Consider the following 13978-nt stretch of genomic DNA (forward strand, 5'->3'; position numbering starts at 1 on the left):
ATCATTTTTGTTGGTCTCCACTGGACTCTTTCTAATTTTTCCCACATCCTTCTTGTAGTGTGGGGCCCAAAACTGGACACAGTACTCCAGATGAGGGCTCACCAATGTCGAATAGAGGGGAATGATCACATCCCTCTATCTGCTGGCAATGCCCCTACTTATACAGCCTAAAATGCCGTTAGCCTTCTTGGCAACAAGGACGCACTGTCAACTCCAGCTTCTCGTCCACTGAAACCCCATGGTCCTTTTCTGCAGAACTGCTGCCTAGCCATTCTGTCCCTAGTCTGTAGCAGTGCATGGGATTCTTCTGTCCTAAGTGCAGGACTCTGCACTTGTCCTTGTTGAACCTCATCAGATTTCTTTTGGTCCAATCCTCTAATTTGTCTAGGTCCCTCTGTATCCTATCCCTACTCTCCAGCGTATCAATCCACTCCTCCCAGTTTAGTGTCATCTGCAAACTTGCTGAGGGTGCAGACCATGCCATCCTCCAGATCATTAATGAACACATTGAACAAAACCGGCCCCAGGACCAACCCTTGGGGCACCCAGGACCGACCCTTGGGGACAGTTCACACATGTATTCCATTCAGGTGACTTCCAAGCAGCTCAGATAGGAAGTGGGGTTTGGATCTAACTGAATAGTGATCACAAAACTGTTTCTCTTAAACTTGCACCATACCTGGAAGCAATCTGATGACATAGTGCTGAAAAGGTATTTATGGAAGACCATGTAGCGGCCCTACATATGTCTGTGTTAGACTGTGTTCTTGTGGACTGAGCTAAGAGCCCTTCTGGAGAAGGAAGTTATGCTACCCAATAGTCTGTTGTGATGCAAGCTGCAATCCACCTGGAAATAGCCAGTGCTTAAACTGCATAGCCTTTCTTTCTATCAGCATATGAAACAAAAAGGCAAAGGAGATGCTCAAAAGGGCTTGGTTTTGTCTAAACCTAATAGAACTAATGCTCTTCTCTTGTCTAACTTATGAAGATGCTGTTCCTCACTACTGGAATGCAGCTTTGGGAAGAATACAGGTAAGTGTATCATTTGGTTCAGATGAAAGGATGATACAGATGTTGTCAAAAACTCAGGAGGTGGCCTTAAGGCCACCTTATCTTTGAAGAACTGGGCATACAGAGGGCCTGACATAAGGGCCTGAATTTCTCAAGCTCTTCCGAGTGAAGTTATTGCAATGAGAAAAGCTATCTTTTGAAAAAGGTCAGCCAGAGAGCAATTAGCTAAAGGTTCATATGGCGGGTCCATAAGAGATGCCAGTGTTGCATTTAAGTCATACAAAGGAACAGGAGGTTAGAGACGAATAATACCTTTGAGAAACTGAACCACCATTGGATGAGACTGCAGCAGATCTCAAACTTCATTGCACGTGACACCCCTTCTGACATCAAAAATTACTATATGACCCCAGGAGGGGGGACCGAAGCCTGAGCCCACCCCAGCACTGCAGCCCCAGGGGAAAGCTGAAGCCCAAGGACTTCTTCCCTGGGCAATGGGGCTTGGGCTTCGGCTTCAGCCCCGGGTGGTGGGGCTCGGGCTTCGGCTTTGGCCTCAGCCCTAGGCCCCAGCAAGTCTAACACTAGCCTTGTGACCCACTTAGGGGTCCTGACCCACAGTTTGAGAACCCCTGGATTAGAGAACACCGACTTTCCCTCATTGGAGATCACCAAGGTTGCAGCTAAGCTGACTTTCATGGAACTGAAAGTAAGACCTGAAATCCTGTCTTTCTCACAGAAATAGGCGTCTCAGTCCAGGCTGTAGAGAGATGCGTAACTCTGCTAGCAATTTTCAGCTGTGAACCCTCCCCTGCAGTTAGGTACCTATGCTGTTTTAACAAGAATCCCTAGGGGCAGGTGCTCCCTCATAGTTTTCAGCCCAGTTCAAGTTCCCTCTCCACCTGAGATGGGTAAGAGATTTGAATAGGGACTTGCCACCTATCAGGTGAGTGCTCTACCCATTGGGTTATGTGTAAGGTTAAGATTTTTTTTTTTTTAAATCAGGATTAGAAGGGACCTCAGTCGGTCATCTAGTCCAACCCCCTGCTCAAAGCAGAACCAATGCCCAATTTTTGCCCCCGATCCCTAAATGGCTCCCTCAAGGATTGAACTCACAACCCTGGGTTTAAGAGGCCAATGCTCAAACCACCAAGCTATCCCTCCCCACAACTTTGTTGATGCAGAATTATGGTTGCTAAACACTGGACTTCCCCTTGTCTGTGAATTGCTCCGGGGCTGAGGCAGAAGATAGGTGTCTGGATGCCTAGCAGGAGGCAGCAGTGCACACAATCAGAAACAGAAACATGGGTCTCAAGGGAACTTTTACAGCAGGAACTTAGGTGAGAATTTTGTGCATTGCAGTGGTGCCAAAACTGAGACTTAGGCACCCAAGTCCCTGTTTTAGGTGCCTAATTCCTTTTGTGCACCCAAGCCTTAAGCGCTTAAAAGTCCAATGGGAATTAGGCACCTAAATACCTTTAATCTGGCCCTAAGTCTCCAAGTGCCTGAGTCACTGAAAATGGAACTTAGGCACTTATCTATTTAGGTGCTGGATAAAAAAATATTTAAGTATCATTATTCCCATTTTACAGATGGGGAACTGAGAACAGAGTGATAAGTGATTTACACACTGAGTCCCACTCTAATGCCTGTATCACATGACCATTCTTCCTCTCTGAACAAAAGAAAGCTAATAAATGACAATCTTTCATTCTGCCAGTTTCATGGCTCTTGAACACTCTGTTTCACTCCCCTGCCAGGTTTGCATGTTTGTCACTTTGGGATCTTAACTTTCTTGGCAATTTATTTTGAGAGAGAGAGAAACATAGGCATAAAGTTACAGAGAATGAAAATTAAAAACAGCTGTTGAAATACTAAGTAAATCCAGTATTAGAATTTACAGAGGCCCAATACCAAGGTATTTTACTGTGGTATAACTGATTTAGTACTATTAATACATAATGTATTCATAAAATAAATAAAATCTAGCATCCTACCTGTAGGATTCATTTATGTGAGGGAGTCTTCTTGGTAATGTTGTTCATGTATGCCTGATCAGTTGGTTATCTATGAGACGAAAGAGAAGACATTTTACTATTAAAGAAAGAGAGAATATTTTCTATGCAAAAATATGCCAGAGGCAACATTTATTGTTGGTGTAAGCAGATATAAAACATTGACTTCAATGCAGAAGCATCCACCTATACCACTGATGAATTTGGCCCTTCAAATTTACATACAAACCCCAGCATTTTTATTCAATTAAAAAAAATTGGGAGAAATAATGAAAATTAGTGAAACACTAATGCTGGATCTTTTTGTCATAAGTACTGTACCACTGACAGGAACAATCAATGAGTTTCAGAATGCACAGTTTACATTCATTATTCGAACACTGAAGCTGGATGTCTTACAGAAAAAGCACTGTACTTAACTAACTTTTCCCTGTTGCCCTTCCTCAGGTGATAAACCTTTGCTTTCAGTGCCCACATAATGAATGACTAACCGATACAAGGCTCAATGGGTAGTTTGTCTTCCAGTAAGGAATACAAAGTTACATATGAAACTACCAGCCCAGTCTAATTTACTTATAAAACCTTCTCATTAGATGCCGATTGAAATAAAACAAAATATTTTTACATTTAGCTCTAAGGGCACTCTAGATAGAGTATGGAACGTGTGGGTCTGTGATGGTTTGGGGTGGGGGTGTGGGGCTGGACTAACAAATTAACAGGGTATTCTTGTGTTTAACTTCATTCCAATAAACCTAATGAGATACAGCTAATTTAACTGAGGAAAGTGAACTGCATTTCTCTTTTTGTGTATGTGTATGTAATAATTTAGATGTCATAAAACAGAATAAGGCAGAAATATATGTTTATGTTGAAGGCAAAGACTGGACTTAATTATCCAGATGACAGATGTAAAAAGTACATTAAGGTGGAGCTCAGCAATGCAGGAACATTATCTCTGTTTTACACAGAACAGAAATCAGGTGCCAGATTCATTCTGGGGATAATAGATTTAATGGAGTTACATCAGGAATAAATTTGGCCAAGACTGCCTAAAAAATAGAAATTACAAAAGAATCTTGAAAATATGAGCTGCCTTGGTGTTCTAGGCTACTTCAAAGGGAATAGCTTTTTTCTTTCTTTCTTTCTAAGTATGCATTTGTCCTTTAAATACAGGAGCTTAACTGTGGGTGGAAACTTACTGATGTGATATTCAAACAAGAAACAAAACAAAACAGTGTTAATCATTATCTATTGCAGCTTGTTGGGTTTAAACATGTTTCCTCCTACATTTCTCAGTTTCTGTTCCTTGATCATGCAGCAAAAGCATATGACTATCTACTGCCACTGAATTTTACTCTGATTTCAATAGGAAGAGTTCTACACAGGCACTGATGGAGGACTGCTCCCTAATGTCTCATTTCTGACATTAAAAAGTTATTTTCACCAAAAGCCAGGGTAGTGTCATAAACACAGAATTGTTCATCGGATCACAGATTTTAAGGCAAGAAGGAGTCATTCTAATCATCTTGTGTGACTCCCGTGTATGACACAGGCCAAAGAACTTCACCCTATTATTTTTGCATCAGAGCATTATGGCCGAGGTAAGTCTGGGGCAGACAAAGAACACGGGCTACAGGGAAATAAAAATTTTTATCCGAGTAAAAGTATGTCCAATAATTAGCAACAGTAGTGCAAGCAGAGCAAATTACTGGCTCTGTAAATTGCTGTTTGTTTAAATGCTTTCTTTTTCAAGAGGACCTCAGTGAGAGAGACACTCTTCAAGTAACTTATTCTTTGTACTTTCCTGAGTACATGTTGTACGTTCAGGCTTGCATTACTTGAGTGATTGTGGAGTTGTTCACTAAGAATACTGAACTATCAAAAAAAAAAGTCACTGCTTTAAACAAGTTAATATAAAAACACAAAGCCCTGTTACTTGCAGTGGTGAACATTCCCCAAAACTCCTGGTAAAAGCGGTTTATGGAAAGCCTTCTGATTAAATGCTAAAAGTCACTAATTCCTTAAGCAGATTAAACAACATGCTGTTTTAATTAAGAGAGACAGAACAATATTATCCTTGTAATCTAAAGCTCAGTAAAAACATTTCTCTGTTAGTATATGAGAGGAACTGCTGGTAATGAATGTGATAAAGCAGTATCTGGCTTTCTTTATATTGTTTTAAATAATTAAAGTAATTTCTTAGGCATCTCTGACTTGAAGCATTATTCTCCATGTCCAGTGAAGATAGGAAAAGCAGTAATGGGCTTAATCTGCAGCAAGGGAGATTTAGGTTAGATATTAGGAAAACCTTTCTAACTATAAGGATAGCTAAACTCTGGAATAGGCTTCCAAGGGAAGTTGTGGAATCCTCATTGCTGGAAGTTTTTAAAAACAGGTTGGACAAACACCTGTCGGGGTACTTGGTCCTTCCTCAGCACAGGGACCTGGATTTGGTGACCTCCTGAGGTCCCTTTCAGCCCTACATTTCTATGGATTTCCTTGTATACACCCTCAATTGGATACAAAGGAAGGAAATAAACTCATCACACTTAGCTCTAGTTTTGTTGGCATTTCGTAGGTCTGCTCTTGTACCTGTTAACACATTTTGGAACCAGATATTTTTCCTCAGGTCTTCAAAAAGGTGCTGCTGAGCCATAGCATGAATAAAAACACGGCAAAATGCCCTTCTGAGAAAACCAATTTGCAACAGACAATCAAACTTTCAAACTGCTCTGGTCACCCAACATGCCAAGCCAATAACTTTGTTTCTGCTGCTCTCTCAAAGCTCTGCTCCACTCCGTACAGGTGCTCACTAGGAATCCCAGTTCCATCGTCCAGCTGGAGGGCTCCTGTTTAATAATGGGGCTTGTTGGAGAGAAATATTAAAACTCTTCAAGGATGCAGCCGGAGCCTCTGTCTGGATTGAAGTAAATTCACCCTTTGATCAGCAGTCCAAATTTCATTTCTCTTTTCTAACTTTCCTTGAAGTGAAAGTGGATTATTCATGAACATAATCTGAATGAAATACAGCACTCACGTGAACCACCTCCCCTATTCCATCCCAGCCTTCCCTTGAACAAAGGCTGCCAGGCAAGCCAAGTTGTGTTTGTTTTTTAAGTAGCAAGAAATGATCCAGAGGATGTTGGTTGAGAGATCCAAACATTTGTCTATGCTCGTTTCCAGAATTCAGATTTGAACTCTGATCTCCAGAGGTGGAGTGGTGGTGCATTCACCTATTTATTCTAATCCCCAGAAACTGCCAGAACAATATCACAGCTGGTACTCGTGACCAGATTTCCTGAGGGAGACTTTCAAGTCTTTGACAGCAAGCACCCCTGACTTATGCTTCAAGCAGTGCATTAGAGCCAAATCCTGCAAACCTTCCCTCATGCACCAAGTACAAAGAGACTACTTACATGAACAACGATTGCTCACATAAATGATTCAGGATTGGCCTTTTGCCAGTATTGATTGTCTAGCAAGGTAAAGTGTAAGAAAAGTGTCTCAATCTTAACCTACTGTTGTGTGAAACACCTCCACTTTGCTTTTCCTTTTAAGATCAGCGTAAGTACTACACAGCATGCTACTGTCTGGAGCATGGCCCTTCCAGCCTTCCTGTCTCCTTTTTGGGCTCTACATACCTCGGTTATATGATGAAGTAGCCACTTATACTCTAGAGGGAAAAGCACTTCAGGTACTTGTATTTGAAGAAAAAATATATTTCAGGAATAAACAACTTACATTCTGTACTAAAATGAAATCTGTTTTTCATGCTTTTCCCTGAGTCGAGTTCAGATTATTTATAGCTGAGGGCTGAAATACAGGATGCCATTTCAAGGAACTCAGGGTTATGACTGCAATTCTTCTTCTTTGGCTATCTCTCGATGCGAGGATGATGTCTGCCAAAGGGGTACATTGGTGAGTTTTTAAGTGGCTGAGGAGCCCAATTCTTGCCCTGCAGGTTTTCCCACAGAAGTGACAGGTGTAATCTTGGAGGAGACATAGTTGTTGGCTGGACTATTGTGCCCTTTCTTTCCTCCTTTGTTGCTCCTCTGTCTCATGAGCACATCTGTTCTCCTCAAAGTGAGCTGTGGCTCAGTGTATGGTGTGGTGCTACTGCATTCTGTTCCGCGATGAGTCCTCCCAGTTTGTTGGGTTGATACCTCCCTTTTTAAGGTGTATTTTCAGCATGTCTTTGAAACACTTCCGCTGCCCTCCATCACCCCTTCTTCCCTTAATGAGAGAAGAGTACTTGCTTCAGGAGGTGAGTGTCAGGCATACGTACACAGTGGCCATCCCAGAGGAGTTGGCATTTCATGACCTGTGCTTCTACACTGCTGATGTTGGCTGCAGAGAGAGTGCTGATGTTAGTGCGTTGGTCTTCCCAGCTGATCCTGAGAATCCTCCTGAGGCAGCGCTGCTGGAACCACTCCAGCCACTTGAGATGTTGTCTGTAGGTTACCCAGGTCTCACACCCATAGAAAAGGGTGGGGATGACAACTGCCTTGTAAACCAAGATCTCAGTACCTGTTTGCAGACCCCTATCACTGAAGACTCATTTGAGTGGTTTTCCAAAGGATGTGCTGGCACAGCAGATCCTGTTTTCAATTTCTGTGTCAATGCTGGCTGTTTGGGAGAACTGGCTGCCAAGGTACAGAAAATGGTCCACATTTTCCAAGGGTTCTCCGCTGACGGTGATTTGTGGAATATGAAGAGTAGTTTGTGCAGGTGAGGGCTGGTAGAATGCCTTAGTTTTCATGATGTTGAGAGAGAGACCCAGTCTGTGACAGGCATCTGCAAAAAGATCTAGGGTGCTTTGCAGGTCGGCCTCTGTGTGTGCAAGAATGAAACAGGCATCTGCATACTGAAGGTCAGTGATGCCAATTCTCGTGATCTTAGATTTTGTTCGGAGACGTTGAAGATTGAGGAGTTGACCATCCATACGATACAATAATCCCGATTCCATGAGGAAGGGCTGCAATTATCAACAAATCCAACCACATTGCTTTTGTACTAAATGTTCTTAGTTTGCTCCATTTACTACATGACTGAATTTTCTCCTTGGAACTCAAATTTGAATCCAGTGCCTGTAAAAACTGAGCTTTGGTCTACACTATGTTTATAAGTTTTGTTATAGTGACTAGTGATACTAGAGTTGTGAGAACTTGGAAACCCCTGTTTGTGACAAAGCTCTTCCTCTTGTGCACACCTTTCAAGTGACACATTTGTTTAAGGTTCTAAAGCCTGTCTAACCTTTTGGGTTTTTTCATGCAAGAATAGGATTATTTTCAAGTGAAACGGTTCAATTTTCAAGTAAATGAACATCAAAACGTTTCAAATTCAAACCTGAAATTCCAAAAGGGAAAATTGCATTTAGATGCACATATGTTTTATATAAAACATTACATTTCTAATGTTTGCACAGAGAAGACCTTTGTTTGAATGGAAATAGTGCCATTACACAAAAGTATAATGAAAACCACATTTCTAGTGGCATTTCGTTTTAAAGTATTTGCTATTTTCACATAACTAGGAAACATCAAAAACTTTTATGCTTGCTCTTTTTATTGTCTGCTTAATATACTGAATGGCCTCCAGTTGGTGGATTTTTTCTAAATCAGTTTAATGGGATTTAATCACCGTAATTCAGATCTTTAGCAAATTGTTTTGCTGCTTCTCTAATTAACACCAGCTGACTTTGCTTAATATCACATTAAAAACAGCTTTAACTGGTCATATCTGTGTAGGTTATATTTTTGTTTGTGCTAGCCAAGGCTCCTATTCTTATGTAATCAAGTCTTTTATATGCTAACAGCATTCAAAATGTGTTTAATCCAAAACAGTATTTTTTCCACATCACCTGAAATAAAAACCTTAGTCAGTCATCAAAACAGTTATTATTTTACTAAACAATAGGAAGGAGGAACCTGTCAGCAAGGATTTTTGGTTAGATAATGACACAATACAGGCTCTTTAATGATGGCTTATATAAAGGCTGACTTTCCACTTATACAAAAGTCATTTTTATTAGAAACTTGATTCCACACCTCCAATCTTTTATGTTGGCTGCATCTTCCCATTTCTGTTTCATGGGTTAGTAATGATGCCTTTTATGGCTATGTATGCTTGCCTGTTCCTGGATGTATGCCCTGTTCAGCCCTATTTTACAGAATTTAAATTGAAAACACATTGAGAGAATATACATCTATGATTTAAATTATACTTTTACCTTAACCCCCAGGGTGCCCTACTGAAGCCATGCTGGGTACCTGATGTGGTGCCACATATGTTCAAAAGCAGCAAAGAATCCTGTGGCACCTTATAGACTAACAGACGTTTTGCAGCATGAGCTTTCGTGGGTGAATACCCACTTCGTCGGATGCAAGTCAAAAAATATTGCAACACATTTTCAAGCTCATCCAGCCCTCTTGTGCTGCTCTAGCAATGTAAATAGGGATGCCAACTTTCTAATCGCACAAAACCACTGGGCTGGGGCAGGGGGTTGGGTGTGGGAGGGGGGTGAGGGCTCTAACTGGGGGTATGGGCTCTGGGGTGGGGCCAGAAATTAAGGGTTCAAGGTGCAGGAGGGGGCTCCAGGGTGGAGCAGGGAGTTGGGGTGCAAGAGGGGGTGAGGGCTCCAGCTGGGGGTGCAGGTGCTGGGGTTGGGCCAGAGATGAGGGGTTTGGGGAGAAGGGGGCTCCAGGCTAGGGGGTGGGGCCGAAGGATTCAGAGTGCAGGAGGGGGCAGTGGGTTGAGGCAGGGTATTGGAGTGCAGGAACAGGGCCGGCTTTATGAACTGTGGAGCCTGATTTGAATACCTGGCGGCGGTCCGGGACTTTGGCAGCACTTCGGCAGTGGGGGGTCCACTCCAGGTCTTCTGCAGCACCGAAGGACCCCCCCACCGCCAAAATGCCGCCGAAGACCCGTACCCTCCGCGCTGTGCCCCGGAACCAGCCACCAGCAGATCCAGCTCTTAGGTGGGGGGAGGGAGGTAGGAGGCTCCATGCGCTGCTCGCTGCTCTCGCCCGCAGGCACCACCCCCAGCTCCTATTGGCCCTGGTTCCCAACTGGTGCTCGGGGTGGGGAGCAGCGCACAAAGCCCCCTGACCCCCGCCTTGGAACCGGACCTGCTGGCTGCTTCCGGGGCACAGCGTGGTGTCAGGACAGGTAGGGACTAGCCTGCCTTAGACCCACAGAATCGCTAACTGGACTTTTAAACAGCCTTGTCGGTGGTGCTGACCGGAGCCGCCGGGACCCTTTTCGACCGAGAGTTCCGGGCAAAAAACGGACACCTGGAAACCCTAAGTGTAAAGGGGCTGTGAAGCTGCTCTAGCTAGACAGCTGGGAATAGCAGAACCCTTAAGTTGGAACAGCCAGCTCTCTGACCCTGCAAGGTCCCCCCACCTGCTGTGATAGTCGGGCCTACAAATTTACTCTAATTGTGGGCTCAACTGTAAAAAGTAAGTGAAAATTCGTCACAATAACTTATTATTATAAGTGTTGATAGGAAAAGGTATTGAAGGGAGACAGAAAGACTGAATTAGTCCAAACAAAAAGGCCTATTGATATAACTCAAGGACTGCGTTAAGATCATTCCTGCTAAACAAGAGGATTTGAGTACTGAAAATTAATAAACCAAAATTGGTATGACAGATATTAAGCCCAATTGGTGAACAAAATAATGAGGGAATGGGTTATTCCACCCTTTACTCCTTTTTGGGGTCCTTAAGAAAGAGACTTTGGGAAGAAAAATTGGCTGCTGGAGTTAAGCGTCACAATCATGGCTCCCCCCCCACATCTCCAGGGTCCCTGGACCTTCTTTTTCTTAATCGTGAGAGTTGTTCTGTCCAGACTGGGCCAAAGAAAGGGTCCCAGATGCCACTGCCACATCCATTGGCTTCAGCAACACCCCAAATATCACTTGGTATGTCTCTCCCCTTCCCCACAGGTCCTTTTTCTTCCCCACCTTATTTCTTATCTTTCCTATATCTCTCCTTTTGCCTTCTGTGTAATAAGAGTGTGGTTAGCTGGCCAAGAATGTATATTTGGCAAAACTGCTGTAAGCCTGTGACCAGAAAGAGGCAACTAAAAGCAATGCCCTAAACAGGCTGGTGCTGTTACAAGTTTGCCAGATCTCGGAGTGGCTGACACGACCGTGTGCAGTGCCTGTGTTTCTCCAACAGCGAGGCTGTAAGTGAAAGTCAACACCAGAGATAGAAGCTGCATTTTCTATCTTTGCTGTTCTTTTCTCTTCCCTTGTGTGTATGTGTTTTGTCTTCTAGAAAATGGGATTGGACTTTATCAACAACAGCAACAACTTCTCTTTTCCCCCAAAAAGACAGTTATTACCATCTTCGATATGGTTTAAAAAGACTGTCAAACAAGGGGATTTTTCCTTCTAGAAACTCTCTCCAGTAAAGGGAAAGGGTACAAGGGATATCGTTAAAATGAAACCCTTATTCAAATACTTAACATTTCAAATGCTTTACCTGTTTTCCCTTCTTTTCTGTATCTTTAATAAAAAGCAGTAAAGGATTTTTAATGGTACATGCACCATTATACTAAGCAGATAGCTCAGTGGTTTGAGTACTGACCTGCTAAACCCAGCGTTATGAGTTCAATCTTTGAGGGGGCCACTTAGGGATCTGGGGCAAAAATCAGTACTTGGTCCTGCTAGTGAAGGCAGGGGGCTGGACTCTATGACCTTTCGGGGTCCCTTCCAGTTTTATGAGATAGGTATATCTTAAAAATAAATAAATGAAAAAATAAAAAAATCTGTGTTGCCCAAACCTTGTTTAAAATGGTTTAATGTTAGACAGTGACTGGGTTATGTTAACACCTCTGGCCTATATATACACCATCTACATTAACACAATACACCTCACTCCCATCCTAATAGGATACACAGGGTCCCAAGGAAGGGACCAGAGCTGTACCCATCTGGTACATTTGGCAGCCATTACCAGCATATATAAGCTAGAGCAGCTCAGAGGCAGCTCACACATACACCTAGAGTCATCCAGGCTTTGGCATTCCTAGAGATGGAGGGAACCCAAAGATGGAAGAAAGCCACCTCTCTTCCTCTTCCCCTTGGGTTCTGCACCAAGTTCAGCTCAGCCAGACTGCGGACATTATATAAACAGGGCTAGGCTCTGGATGAAGTAAATCAGATAGAGAGGAACATGGAAGGGTAGTGTAGACATTTAGAAGTTTGTCATCACAGACATACATTTCAGGACCAAACGTTATGATGTGGCCCATGTAAGTCCATTGTCCTATGTGGGCAGTATTAGTACCCTGTATTTTTTTTTCCTAAATCATTTTCATTACTACATGTAGTTCTGGATGTTGCAGCTTTTATTGCTGCCTTTTTACTCTGATCCATATACATTAATCATTCTGTGTAAAGTAGTTACTCTTAATTGTGACAGTGCCAGGTCCTTTCTTAGCTTCCGTCTGTGATCATTTGTATTTCAGCCTGCCACCCTCTAAAACAGATCTACGGTACAGACCTTTCCTATTGTCTTCAAAAAACAAAAGCAAACTCACACCGCTGTGCATGGTTGAAAATTGATCAAGCTAGTTTTAACTGATGTAACCAATCCTTATGCAGGACTCTGATTGCTATAGCAATAAGTAGTAGTTTAGCGAAACAGAGCAATTCTCCACATCTAAATACTGCTTAATAAAGCACACACTGCAAAACAAACTTGTTTTACAAAGCCTTTCAACAATAATCTCTGCAACACTCTTAAACTGCTTCAAGCTCGTACTGCCACCCGAAATAATATGCAGTTGCAGAACTTGTTTGTCTGGTCTGTACTATATCCTGAGCAATTTGGAGCAAGGACTGTGAGTCATATGTCTGCAGAACAGTGAGCACACTGTCAATACTCAATGAGCAGCAGCAGCATAGGGACAGATCCTGCCGGCCTTCAAAGGGAGTTCCAGCTGAATAAGACTTGCAAGCATTACCCTCTACATACTAGCAACTGGCAATCTTCCAAAGGTTCAAAGGTTTAGCAAAACACACAACCCTCCTGCCATAACAGGCGCCCCTCCACTCCTGTCTTGCTGAGTTAGACACTCCAGTCAGCTCCAGCCGAGACCCAGAGGTTGGGCTCGGCCTCTCTGTGTGTTTTTACCCTAGCTGAAGAGTTTGTTTAAGTGTCTAAATACGATTTTTTTTATTACAATTAACGAGGCTGAAGATCTTCTGGTACATGCTTCCTCCAGTCATGCCACAAAACAGCCTCTCTCACAATGATACTGAGGAGTTGCTGAGGCCTCAGACACCAGTGACATCAGAAAGAGTTTAGGCCCTCAGAACTTCAGGGGTCATGCCCAATATTTCTTCTCCCCTTGCTGGCTGAAACCACTTGGGGTGAAATTCTTCCCTTGAAGGCTAAAGTGGGACCTGGAGATGTGAAGACCTTGTGCTGGCCCTGGGCATATAAGTGAATTTCACCATCAGTGTCAAAGAACGTAAAAGGAAAAATGTTGAGGGATCTTTTTGAGCTTCAGAAAAACCTTTGATTTGGGTAGAGTTTTGAGGGAAAGTTCTTATTTTATCCTCACCACATCTCTCTAAAACAACTGCATTAATACACACTGATAAGTCATCTCTAAAACAATAGACATGAACAATAGCAATCATATTGGTCAACAAAGTAGAAAGATTTATCCTTAGGGTGAACATTTTAACTTTTCCCTTTTCTTTTTAACACACACTTAAATTGCCTCTTTGTCTTTAAAATTACAAATTGTCTGTAACTATAATTTCTTTTTATATTTTAATGTACTGTAGGCCTGGTTATAATGATAATCCACCAGCACAGATCTTTGAACTCATATGGGGTCTCATTGACTGGGATTTATATTTGTAATTTCTGGTCATTTGCACACAGGGTACATTCTATCCCCATATTACACAGCAGTATACAGGCAATGTTTTC

The 13978-nt window shown here is 42.6% G+C and overlaps 1 protein-coding gene across 5 annotated transcripts in view; it reads right to left on the minus strand.

Moving 5' to 3' along the window:
- PRLR (prolactin receptor) overlaps positions 1-13978 on the minus strand; it is a 293258-nt gene that overhangs the window by 53293 nt on the left and 225987 nt on the right. For all 5 annotated transcript variants that reach the window (XM_039542962.1, XM_039542964.1, XM_039542965.1 and 2 more), the window contains one exon: positions 3006-3075. The gene's annotated coding sequence lies outside the window, so the exon portion shown is untranslated. The remainder of the gene's footprint in view (positions 1-3005; positions 3076-13978) is intronic.

This window comes from Mauremys reevesii, linkage group 6 (genome assembly GCF_016161935.1).
Source record: "Mauremys reevesii isolate NIE-2019 linkage group 6, ASM1616193v1, whole genome shotgun sequence".
NCBI lineage: Eukaryota > Metazoa > Chordata > Testudines > Geoemydidae > Mauremys > Mauremys reevesii.